The 11,195-nt window shown below is 46.3% G+C and overlaps 1 long non-coding RNA gene across 1 annotated transcript; it reads left to right on the forward strand.

Moving 5' to 3' along the window:
- Positions 1–6,689: 6,689 nt before the first annotated feature.
- Positions 6,690–10,447, forward strand: LOC102372361. The gene is made up of 2 exons (XR_323013.1): positions 6,690–6,768; positions 9,593–10,447. It is a non-coding gene; the product is annotated as an uncharacterized LOC102372361 (long non-coding RNA).
- The last annotated feature ends 748 nt before the right edge of the window (positions 10,448–11,195 follow it).

Consider the following 11,195-nt stretch of genomic DNA (forward strand, 5'->3'; position numbering starts at 1 on the left):
ATATTTGTTGGATCCTCACAGACAGTAGAAGAAATAAGTAAGTAGTCTGATCATTGAGATGTTGGATAAAAGAGAAACATGGCTCTCGATGGCTTTGTTAATTTTCCCTTTCATTTCCCGTGCTTTTCCTGAACTTTGGCCGAGCCTGGTGACATTGAATGGTCATATGCACTCCAGACAGAAGCATTCTGCAAGAGGCAAACAGAACAAAGAAACTGGCTGTAAAGTACCTAGACTGAGTAACTACTCTCCATGCCCAAGTGCCTGCTACTTTACAAAATAGCCCGAGGTCAGACTAACCCATAGACAGAGCAAACTGGACCTAGTAGGGCAATAAATATCTGGGAGGGAAATTTCTTATGCAGACCTTAGCTGCAGAATGAATATAGACATTCCAGCTGCATGCATACAGAGATTATCCCTAAGATACTTGCCATTTACACAATGTTATTTCAGTATTCCCAGTGCACCTAATTTTCTGATATTTATATATATGCATATATCTTTTATACATATCCTACATATATATGTCTCCCATTGGTGAAGGTGTGTTACAGATTCCCTTCTGTGCCTGATCTGCAGATGATATAAGTGGTTGCAGCTTCCTGGTATGAAGACTTGATTCTTTAGTTCAAGCTATTGCAGCTGATACACTGGGATTGACCTGAAGAGTTAAAAGAACTGGACAACATGGAGGTCATTAAATAGACACCAATATAAAGGTACATAGACATAACTGTGGCAAGTGCTTAGCAATGGTGACTTAATTTTTGTGTTAAAATGAAAAAATATTACCAACAAAATGTACATGACTTCTGCAATGAATATTCCCTTATCAAAATACTATGGTGGTAATACCTCAAATAATACAGCATCACATTTAAACTCTTATTTAAAATACTGTAATAAATGTTAGTTTCCAAGACGCATTGTGATATCCTAAGATAAGGATATTACCCACACTTACATGGCTATAATTCTCCCTGCAGTCAATGCAAGTGATGCCCATATAAGTGAAGGAAGAATAGGGTCTACAATGTTCCAAATGACCTGCAACTCAAAGAAGAGGTAATTCTTATGCCCTGGGCCCACAGAGACAAATCCCAATCATTACTGACTCTTGAGCTCAATACAAATTTTGCTATTAACTTCAAAGGAAGTTTTGCCATTGACTTTTGTAAAGCAGGGTCAGGCATGTTATTGATGCTTTCTCTCCCTCAATTTTACTTCATTATGTTCTCCCTCTCAGAAGCTCTCTGAATGTCAGCCTTGCTCTTTGTAAAATACTCTGTGAATATAACAAAATTGCTGCATCAAAAAGCATGGCGTTCTTTTTGCTCTCTCTCTTTGTAAATCATGCTCTAGATAATTCATGAGATGCATCTTAGAGATATCTTTTGCCTATCCATCATGCAAACTTTGTTGTGCTTGTTATGAAATGGTCTCATGTGTCCAGACAATTTATTGACTAGGAGAATTTTAATGACAAGTCTTATTTCCATTTTTCACGTTGTTCCTTTTACTTTCCCATTCTACAATATGGGATTCCTTTTAACACAGGTCAAAGCAATAAGTAGATCATGTTCCTTTACTTGGTGGGATTTAAAGGATTATCCTTTTCTATATTTCTTAATAAATACAACTCAACAGTAATGTGCCCTTTCCTACCTGTTGCCTTCTTTAGGAGCTAGCTTGTTGATTATAGCACAGATTAACCACACATAGGAAGCAGAGAGGATCAGCCAAGCATAGCTGAAAAGAGTGTTGCAAAAAGGAACAGGGGAGAGGGAAGTCAGAAGGAAGCCAGGAGAGAAAGCAAAGAGGTTAGTGATTTGAAGATCACAAAAGGAATGGTAGGAGATTGGAAAATAGGAGACACTGAAAAAGACCACATAGTGCTCATTGAATGAGAAGTCAAATAGGCAGGCATCAAAATGAAGGGAAAAGAAGGCTAGGGGTCCAGGTAAAGCAGATAAGAATCTACTTAGGGAGAGATAATGGAGTGGATTTCAAAGGAACAGACATTATGGGAGGGCAAATGAGAAAAAGGGTAGGGGATGACTAGACTGGAAGGTTAAAACAACTGGGAAAGTTAGGAACTATGAGAAAGGCAAGTAACTGGGGGAAATCAAAATGGAGAAAAGATTGAGGGGGGGAAATGGTGTAATCCAAGTGATCTTCTTAGAGAAGGGTAATTAGAGAAAGGTTGGAGGGAGCTGGAACAAAAGGGAAGGGAAATTAAACTAGCTTGGAGGTGAGCAGTTATAAAGGACCAGGGCATGGACAATCAGGTTAGGTCACCTGCTTAATTAGGGAGGGTCCAGAGGCTGGGACAAGGGTCAAAGAAACCAAAGTCAGAAGCCAAGTTCCAAAGCTGAAGTCAGCATGGCAGAGCTGACACCAGAGGTAGGTGAATGGTTCCAAGGAGGCCAGAAGCAGAGCACAGCAATTTGTTGCCCACACAGCTTGCTGCTGCCTGCTGTGTGCTTATAAAGGCCTGTGTGTGCTGGGCATAGGTTGTAGCCGCGTTGGTCTAAGGACATAAGCAGACAAGTTTCTTTGGGTAAATCTGATATCTTTTATTAGACCAACTCAAATAGTTGGAAAAATTCTTCTTTGTAAGCTTCCAGGTATAGATTCACAGATGTTTGGATCAGAAGGGACTTTAGCAGATCATCAAGTCTGACCCCCTGCCCTGGGCAGGAAAGAGCGCTGGGGTCAGAGGACTTCATCCAGGTGCATGTCTAGCCTCCTCTTAAAGACCCCCAAGGTAGGGGAGAGCACCACCTCCCTTGGAAGCCCATTCCAGAGTTTGGTAACTACCGTAAAGAAGTTCTTCCTGATGTTTAACCTAAATCTGCTCTCTGTCAGCTTGTGGCTGTTGTTCCTAGTTACTCCAAGGGGTGCTCTGGTAAACAGAGCATCTCCTATTACTTGCTGTCCCGCCCGATTGTAGGCAGCCACAAGATCACGTCTCAGCCTTCTCTTAAGGAGGCTGAAGAGATCCAGGGCCCTCAATCTCTCCTTGTAGGGCTTTGCCTGCAGACCCCTAACCATACGAGTGGCCCTCCTCTGAAACCTCTTAAGGTTATCCAAATCCCTCTTGAAGTGTGGCATCCAAAACTGGATGCAATACTGCAACTGCGCCTGACCAGTGCCATATGAAGGGGGAGTATCACCTCCCTGGACCTGTTTGTCAAGCACCTGCTAATGCATGATAAAGTGCAGTTAGCTTTACTGATCACTTTGTCATACTGACGACTCATGTTCATCTTGGAGTCAACAGTGACTCCAAGATCCCTTTCCACTGCTGTGCTGCTGAGAAGGTCCTCCCCCAGCCTGTAAGTGAGCTGGTGATTCCTTCTCCCTAGGTGCAGCACCTTGCATTTGTCCTTATTGAATTGCATCCTATTCTGTTCTGCCCACTTTTCCAACCTCTCCAGATCCACCTGGATTTGTTCCCTACCCTCTGGTGTGTTAACTTTACCCCATAACTTGGTATCATCTGCAAATTGGGACAGCGTGCTTTCCACACCCTCATCCAAGTCACTGATGAAGACATTGAGCAGCACCGGTCCAAGGACCAAGACTTGTGGGACTCCACTGCCCACATCCACCACCACTCTCTGGGTGTGACCCCAAGCCAATTTACCATCCACCTGACTGTGTAATCATCTATGTCTCAGCCACTCAGTTTGTCTATGAAAATATAATGAGATACCATATCAAAGGTCTTCTTGAAATCCAAGTAGATGGCATCCACCTCGATTCCTGCGTCTAAGCATTTTGTGACCTGGTCATAAAAAGAAACAAGGTGAGTCGGGCAGGATCTACCTGCTATGAATCCGTGCTGGTTGCCCTCTAGCATTGCTTTCCCTGCTGGACTGCCACAAATGTGATCCTTAATAATTTTTGAAAGGTTTTCCCAAGGATAGAGGTGAAACTAACTGGTCTATAGTTACCTGGATCCTCCTTCCTCCCCTTCTTGAAAATAGGGACAACATTGGCCCTTTTCCTGTTCTCTGGGACCTGACCTAAGCTCCAGGAGTGCTCAAACAGCCGTGCCAATGGATCTGCTATGACACTGGCCAATTCCTTCAGCACTCTTGGATAAAGATCATCCAGGCCTGCTGACTTAAACACATCCAGCCCCCCCACCACGTGTCTCTTCACTAAGTCGGTGCTAACAGTTGGTGGGCTGGTTTCCCCTTTATGCCTGTCTATGATCCAATTGGAAGATTTGTCCTGATCTGAGTTCAGGAATAAGAGGCAAAAAACTCATTGAAGAGCTCAGCTTTTTCCCCCTATCTGTCACTAATTGCCCTAGTTTGTCTTGTAGGGGTCCTATGCTACCCCGTGCCTTCTTTTTGCTCCCTATATACCCGTAGGACTTTTTGTTGTTTTTAATGTTTGTTTCCAGCCTAGCCAGCCTAAGTTCCATTTCTGCTTTGGCCTTTCTGACTGCCTCCTTGCAAGTGCAGGCCAAGTAGGTATACTCCATCTTGACAGCTAACCTTCATCAGGCTGAGGAAGCATCTTCAGCTGCTATGTGCTCTTCCTGGATGGAATGAATAGTAAAGAAGCCAGAGGCTGGTGTGCATGCAAGAAAGCCAGTCAGTTTTATGTTTACATCTTCACTGACTGCCTTTCTTGCATGTATATCAGCCTCTGGCTTCTTTACTATTCATTCCATCCAGGAAGAGCACACACCAACTGCAGATGCTTCCTCAGCCTGACAAAGGGTATTTATACCTGAAAGCTTGCAAAGAAATTTTTTCCAACTATTTGTCTTGGTCTAATAAAAGATATCAGATTTACTCAATGAACCTTGTCTGTCTGTTTGTGCTGGGCCCTTACCTATAACCCTGGGGAGCCAGCCATCTAGATGGAGCCTGTGGCTGACACCTCTCCAGCTGGGCCTGGGCTTATTACAGCAGGAAGGCACAGAAGAGAGCAAAAAGCGGAGAGGACTTCTGTGAAGGCTGTGCCAAGATTAGGAGAGGGCTCCAGAGGAAAGACAAATGAGCTAAAGTACAAGATGGAGATTCGGAGAGTGCACTGATGCCCCATTTTTTAGGTGAGGCATAATCCTTCTGGTCCCCTCACAAACCAGGTCTCTCTTTGTCTCTCTCAGCTTCTCTACTTGACCCATCTGCCATGTCTTGATGTTCATTCAGTGTGTAGGTCATTGGGAGAGGAGGCTTGCTCAGAGTGGGTAGTACCTCTCACAGATGGTTCTCTTTTGGGTCTTCTTGTATGCGGCCTCCCATGGCTTCCTAACAGCTAGCCTGCCCCTAGGGTTGCTATCAATCTTCTTTGGGCTCATTCCAATCCACTCCACTCCACCTGGTGTCTGCTGCGCCCTTCCCAGCATGGGTCTTCCCTTTGGCTCTTTTTGGTCCTTCTAAAAAGCTTTCACTACCACAACCTTCCTTCCAGCCTACTTCACCTTAATCCAGTTTCTTTCCATTCTGACCTTTCTCTAGGCCTCCTCATAATATCTGGATCCGGAGGCTGACCTTCTCATGCAGTAGCTAAGCTGCTGGGGCACTTCTGCATGTTACCACTGGGACTCTTCCCATATACCACTCTCTTATAGGCCTCCCCCCACCATTTTTCCCTTACTTCTTTGTTATGGGAACCAAAGGGGGCTCTGTTATATATCCCACTCCTGTTTTTCCTGTTTGGGAGGGAGATGGAGCTATGTTTATTTTTCCTACTATCTGCCTCTTCTTTCTTCCTTGAAAAAAATATCTGTGTTCACATACCATTTTCCAGGCTGGTATTCTATCAAAAAGTGGTATGGTTGTAGACTTAGGTACCAATGTATCAGTCTGGAATTGTCAGTTTTCATTTACTGCAATCTTTTCAGGGAAGTGTGGTTTGTGATTACTGTAAAATGACCTTCTCAGAGGTAATATTGTAGTATTTTGATAGCCCATTAAATGGCCAAGCACTCCTTCTCAATTGTGGAATAAGCTTTCCCATTATTGTATATTGCCTTCTCATGTATACCACGGGGTGCTCAGGGTTTCCTTCTTTCTATGATAAGATTGATGGCTTCCTTTTTTCTATGGCCAGGTTGGAGGTATTTTTTGTGTAACATGAATAGCTTTTTGAAGTCTGGTGCCTTCATTACTGTCTCACTATGTATTTCCTTCACCCCTCAGAAGAAATGTTCAAATGCAGCCATCCACTCCACTTTTGTAAGCACTGTTGTTCTCAAAAAGCCTGATTGCAGGGCTGTAATCTCTGAAAATCTTGGCACAAAACATATGTATTAACTGGCTAACCCCAAGAACACTGTTACTTGCTTTTCTGCGTTGGGGCCAAAGCATTTTTGGGGAGCCTGGAAGCAGTCTACTGAGCACTATATCTGCCCCCTCCTCACTTAAACCCCAAGATAACATGTCCCCTCCTTCCCTATGAGATATTTTACTGTGTTTGCTCATGGGGCGCTTGTACATGTGCTGGGGGTTTAGTTCGCCCTAAATTAAAACAGTGGGTTTTTAATTGTGTCTATTAAAAACCCACCGTTTCAATTTAGGGACTTCCAACAGGGTGTGCTCTGTTACTTACAGAGGCACGGGCAGCAGCATGGCAGCCTGCAGCTGGTGGCAATCACCAGTTAGGTGCAACTGCCTGACTGGGAACAGGGCCTGGCTGTTCCCTATAAGAGTAGGTCCCTGGCCAGCAAAGCCAGCTGTCTGTTGGCAGCAGCCAGGAGAACACCACCAAGCTGGAGCTGCTGCTCATGACACCTTGGAGGTAAGAGCAGGAGCTATGGGGATGATTGGAGGCTCCTGGTCCTGGGGCATGATCTAAAACTATACCCTGCTGCAGCTGGATGGTGTGGTGAGACTGCTGGTGGCAGGGTAGTCTCCAGGAAATGCTTCACCTGGGGCCTCCCCAGTGAAGGGTGAGTGTGGTTCACCAGAAAGCCTCAACCCCTGCTGCCTTCCAGGTGACCCCATGGAGGGGTAAGGCTAGGGGAGCACACCCCAAAGGACAAAGCAAGGTCCCTGACTCACTGCAAGTTTTGAGGTGGGGTCCTTGCCAGGTGAAGGGGCCAGAGACAGTGCCCAGACTCGCAGTGAGATCTGAGGCTGCACATAGGAGCTGCGTGTGAGGCTCCAGGGGGATGGGGCTCTGAGCCTATGAGTGAAGCTCCTGGGGCAAGGGGATAAAGGTTTGTGAGCCCAGCGTAGGGCAGGAGATAAGGCCCAGTGCCCCAGTAGGGCAGGGGAGTGGGGCTTGGAGCCCTGAGTTGTTAGGGGCTTGGAGCCCAACATTGGGATGGAGCTTGGAGCCCTGAAGGGCTAAGTGCTGGGAGCCCTGAGTGAAGAACAACGGAGAGCCTGGTGAGAAGGCACTGGGACCACCATCTCCAGTGGAGACTGAGAGTCCTGTGTGAGACTCTGGAGCTTGGGTCCCAGTGTGCGACGCTGGCAGAACATGGATGCCATCTGCGAGGTATGGGACACGGTACAGGAGTAGTCAGAGCTGTGTGTATCAGCCTTTGGCATCAGAGCAAGTAAATGGGCAGCCTCCTGCCTTGTTAAGATCTATCGATCATTATCATCAAGGCGTAGCAGACGATACGGGCGGTTTGCTCAGAGACAAGTGGGTGGGCCTACGTTTAGACCGGCCCTGGGACGCCCACTTGTTACAGAGGCCTGATCCTTTTTATGTTTTTCCTGGAGCCTGTCTGCCTCTCCCACGGGGGGGGGCATGCGGCAGCAAGTTGCCAGAGGGCCCTGAACTGCAGGGGACCCAGTCATTCCCTCAGCAGCACCCCTGGGCGGCACTTGCTCACTAGCACCCTGCTGGGGTGGCCCCAGGGGTGCTGCCACAATAGAGGGATGCACCAGCCCCCCCCTGCAGTTCAGGGGCTGTACAACCTGGCAGCAGCTCATGTGGGTAGGCTCCATTGAGGGCGGAAAAAAAAAAAAGGAAAAAGCAGCAAAGGGCCTAATCTTTTAATTTCCTCCCAGAGCCTGCCTACATCTCCTGCAGCCAGGGGGTAAGCTGCTGGCAGGCCGAGTGGTGCCTGAGCTGTGGGGCCCCGGGTGCTTCCCTCCACAGTGGTGACGCCCCCTGGGATCACCTGGGCAGGGTGCCAGCGGGCAGGTACCACCCAGAGGGCGCTACCACCACAGAGGGAAGGACCAGGGGCCGCCACACCTCGGGTCACTTGACCCGTCAGCAGCTCACCCCCTGGACACAGGAGATGCAGGAAGGCTCCGCTGAAGAGAAAAGAAAAAAGTGGGCCCCTTGCCCTTTTTTTCATTTTCCCCTTGGCGGAGCCTGCCCACACGAGCTGCTGCTGGGTCACACAGCATCTGGGCTGTGGGGGATCCTGGTGCTTCCCTCCATGGCGGTGGCACCCCCCCCAGAGCCACCCAGGCAGGATGCTAGCAGGCGAGTGCTACCCCAGCTCACAGGCCTCACCCAGCCCGATCCAACAGTGCATGGGGTGCTGGAAGCCTGGGCGTGCTCAGGGAAGCTCAGGTTTGGTGGGTTTCCAGCACTGTCCCTGCTGCCTGCCACATGGGACCACTGCCCACCTACCTCTTCTGCCGTGCCTTGATGATAATGATTGATAGACCTTAATAAGGCTGGGCGGCTTGCCCCTGGGGCAGTGCAGAAGGGCAGCTGGGCATGCTGGCGGCCAGAGAAGGTGGTAGGGATGGTATACAGGACGCTGGAAGCCTGCTAAGCCCAAGCTTCCCCAAGCACGCCTGGGCTTCCAGCACCCGGTACACCATTGCGGTTTATGTAGCAAGCTAAATTGTATCAGATGTGTTTTACTTTGCTATGTAAAAAAGGCAGTTAAATCGAAATACGCTGCTGCATGTGTATACTGTGATAAGATTTAATTTCAATATGCTGCAGCACATGTACACTGTTATGCTATTAAATTGCTAAAAAGGGAAATTTAACCACTAAAAGAGGCAATTTAGTCACATGTACGAGGGCCCTTTGTCACGTGTAGAAATGCCCATGGAGCCTGCATCCTTCTGCAGCAAGAGCTTTACTTGGCTCCCCTCTGCTACTGGAGCACTTCTGCCCCTTGCTGCTGTGGCCCTTCCCTTAACCCTGTTACAAGCAGGGTCTCCCAGTCTGCAGTGTCCCTCTTAAAGGGCCTTCCCCATTTCCCTTTCCTTCTCATAGGGACAAAATGGAGCCTGTTACAGAGATGAGGTGAGGTTTTGTGAGTGGTAAAAGGTAGGCCTGAGAGAGCTTGTGCTTTAGAGAACCAGAGACAGAAGGGGAAGTGGCAAGGAAGCATGCAGAAGAGTAAAAGTAGTGAGTGAAGGTAAGGCCAGAAGATCGATGTGGGAGTTCTGATGGGAGGCAAAAACAGGGCAGGAAAGAGATTGCTGTTTGGAGGTGCTTCAACGCTCTGTAGTGAGAAGCAGCCTACTGAGACACAGAGGGGAAATTCCCATTATCAATGCAAGATTCAGTGCTGCAGGAGTTACAAAAGCATGGCCTGGCACATCTGGAGGGGCATGGAAACTGGCAAAAGAGCAGATGTTAGTGTTGACAAGGAATGATGAGCATATACCACCTTCATAATGTCTTTCAGCTGTCTGCCACTGTCACAGTGTTTTGGAGTGAGCAAAGCAAATTGGTGTAACAGGAAGAAAGCAAAATATGGAGCCCAGATGGCAAAAGGAGAAGAAGCACATCACATCACTAGAGGCACAACGTACAGACTAAATGTAAAGATGTGGAAGTTGAAAGCAAATTTTGACAATATGATCCTAATGTAAGTGGCTACTACTATGGACCATGGAAAAGTCAGCAGCTGAAGGTCAAGAAGAAACTGTAAGGAAACCTAAACGGGAAGGAAATGGGGGACATGTCAGAAGCAACTGATAGAACAGAGCTGTATCCAGCCTTTAACTTCAACAGGTGCATCTGCGTATGTACCTTGCTAGAACAAGAACCAAAAAATATGAGAATTCTTCAGATGTGCACTGAAATTTTTTTTCCCACTTTTTCTCTGAGATAAAATCCTTACTCAGACACAAGTCTGTAGGAGCTAAGGACTAAAAGCATAGTCAGAAGCACTCAGCACCCTGTCAGCATGGGACCTTACATACAGAAATCTCTTTGGGGGTCTATGGAAGTTCAGGACACCTTATACCAAGCAAAATTGTGGCATTAACTAGAGATGCCCAAAAGTATATTTTCTTTTAACTCTTTTTTGAAGAGAAGGCTGAAAACAGGCTTGAATCTTTTACAAGTGTCCATTCTGATTGAACAAGAGAATCAAGGATATATTACTGAGGTTATATATGGACAATTAGCATTAGAATTAAAGTGGAAATAATCTCAACCAAACTATTGTCTTTGCCTAAGGAAAAGTGTTTAATAGAAGGCTAATTTATACTGGAAGTTGTTAAATAAAAAGCTCCAGGTGGAATTTTTAAAGTGATCAGCTGTGCAGATTTACTGGGCCACATGAATCATAATAATATAACTCCCATATACTAGATCATATCATAGATCCATCTTGGCCTGTATCCTTGGTCACACAGTGGCAGAGAATAGATGCTGAAAGGGGGAGTGAACAGGGTGGCCATTTATAGACGTTACATTTTTTTTCTAGGTTTAATCTAGACTACAGCTGTTACTATATACACATAGATGTCTGTAGTCTGAATTAAAATTGGCTCTAGTTTGAAGACTAGGGCAGTCCAAACAAGGCAACTTAAACTGTTGTAATTAACATATATACATGGCAAGAATCTAAGGCTTGCTGTTGCTCATGCCCACCACCAGGTGTAGCAAGTGAGCACAGTTTTCTCCCCCTGCTGGTGAGTGGTGGGCAGTAGTAGTAGGTTAGTGAGGCATGGTTTCCCTTTGACAAAGCTATTTTGATTCCTCCCCAGCAAGTCATGTTCATTCATGTGCTGAACAGTTCTTCTTATTATTACTTCTTATCCTTTGTGGAATAATTTATTATTATTATCCCTTATGGAACTTCTCTGAAGTCAAATTAAGTCAGTGTAGTTATACCCAGGGTGAATTTGACCCATTCTGTCTCTCCAGAGGTATCTAACATAGCTTACCCCTACAGCTTCATCTTATTTCTAGATTCAATATAACCCTTGCCCAGAACAATAAGACAATGCAGAGTGGCAAGAATCCAAATTAAAGAAAACATTAATAAAATATTCCTG

The sequence above is a fragment of the Alligator sinensis genome, unplaced genomic scaffold (assembly GCF_000455745.1).
Source record: "Alligator sinensis unplaced genomic scaffold, ASM45574v1 scaffold219_1, whole genome shotgun sequence".
NCBI classification, from domain to species: Eukaryota; Metazoa; Chordata; order Crocodylia; family Alligatoridae; genus Alligator; species Alligator sinensis.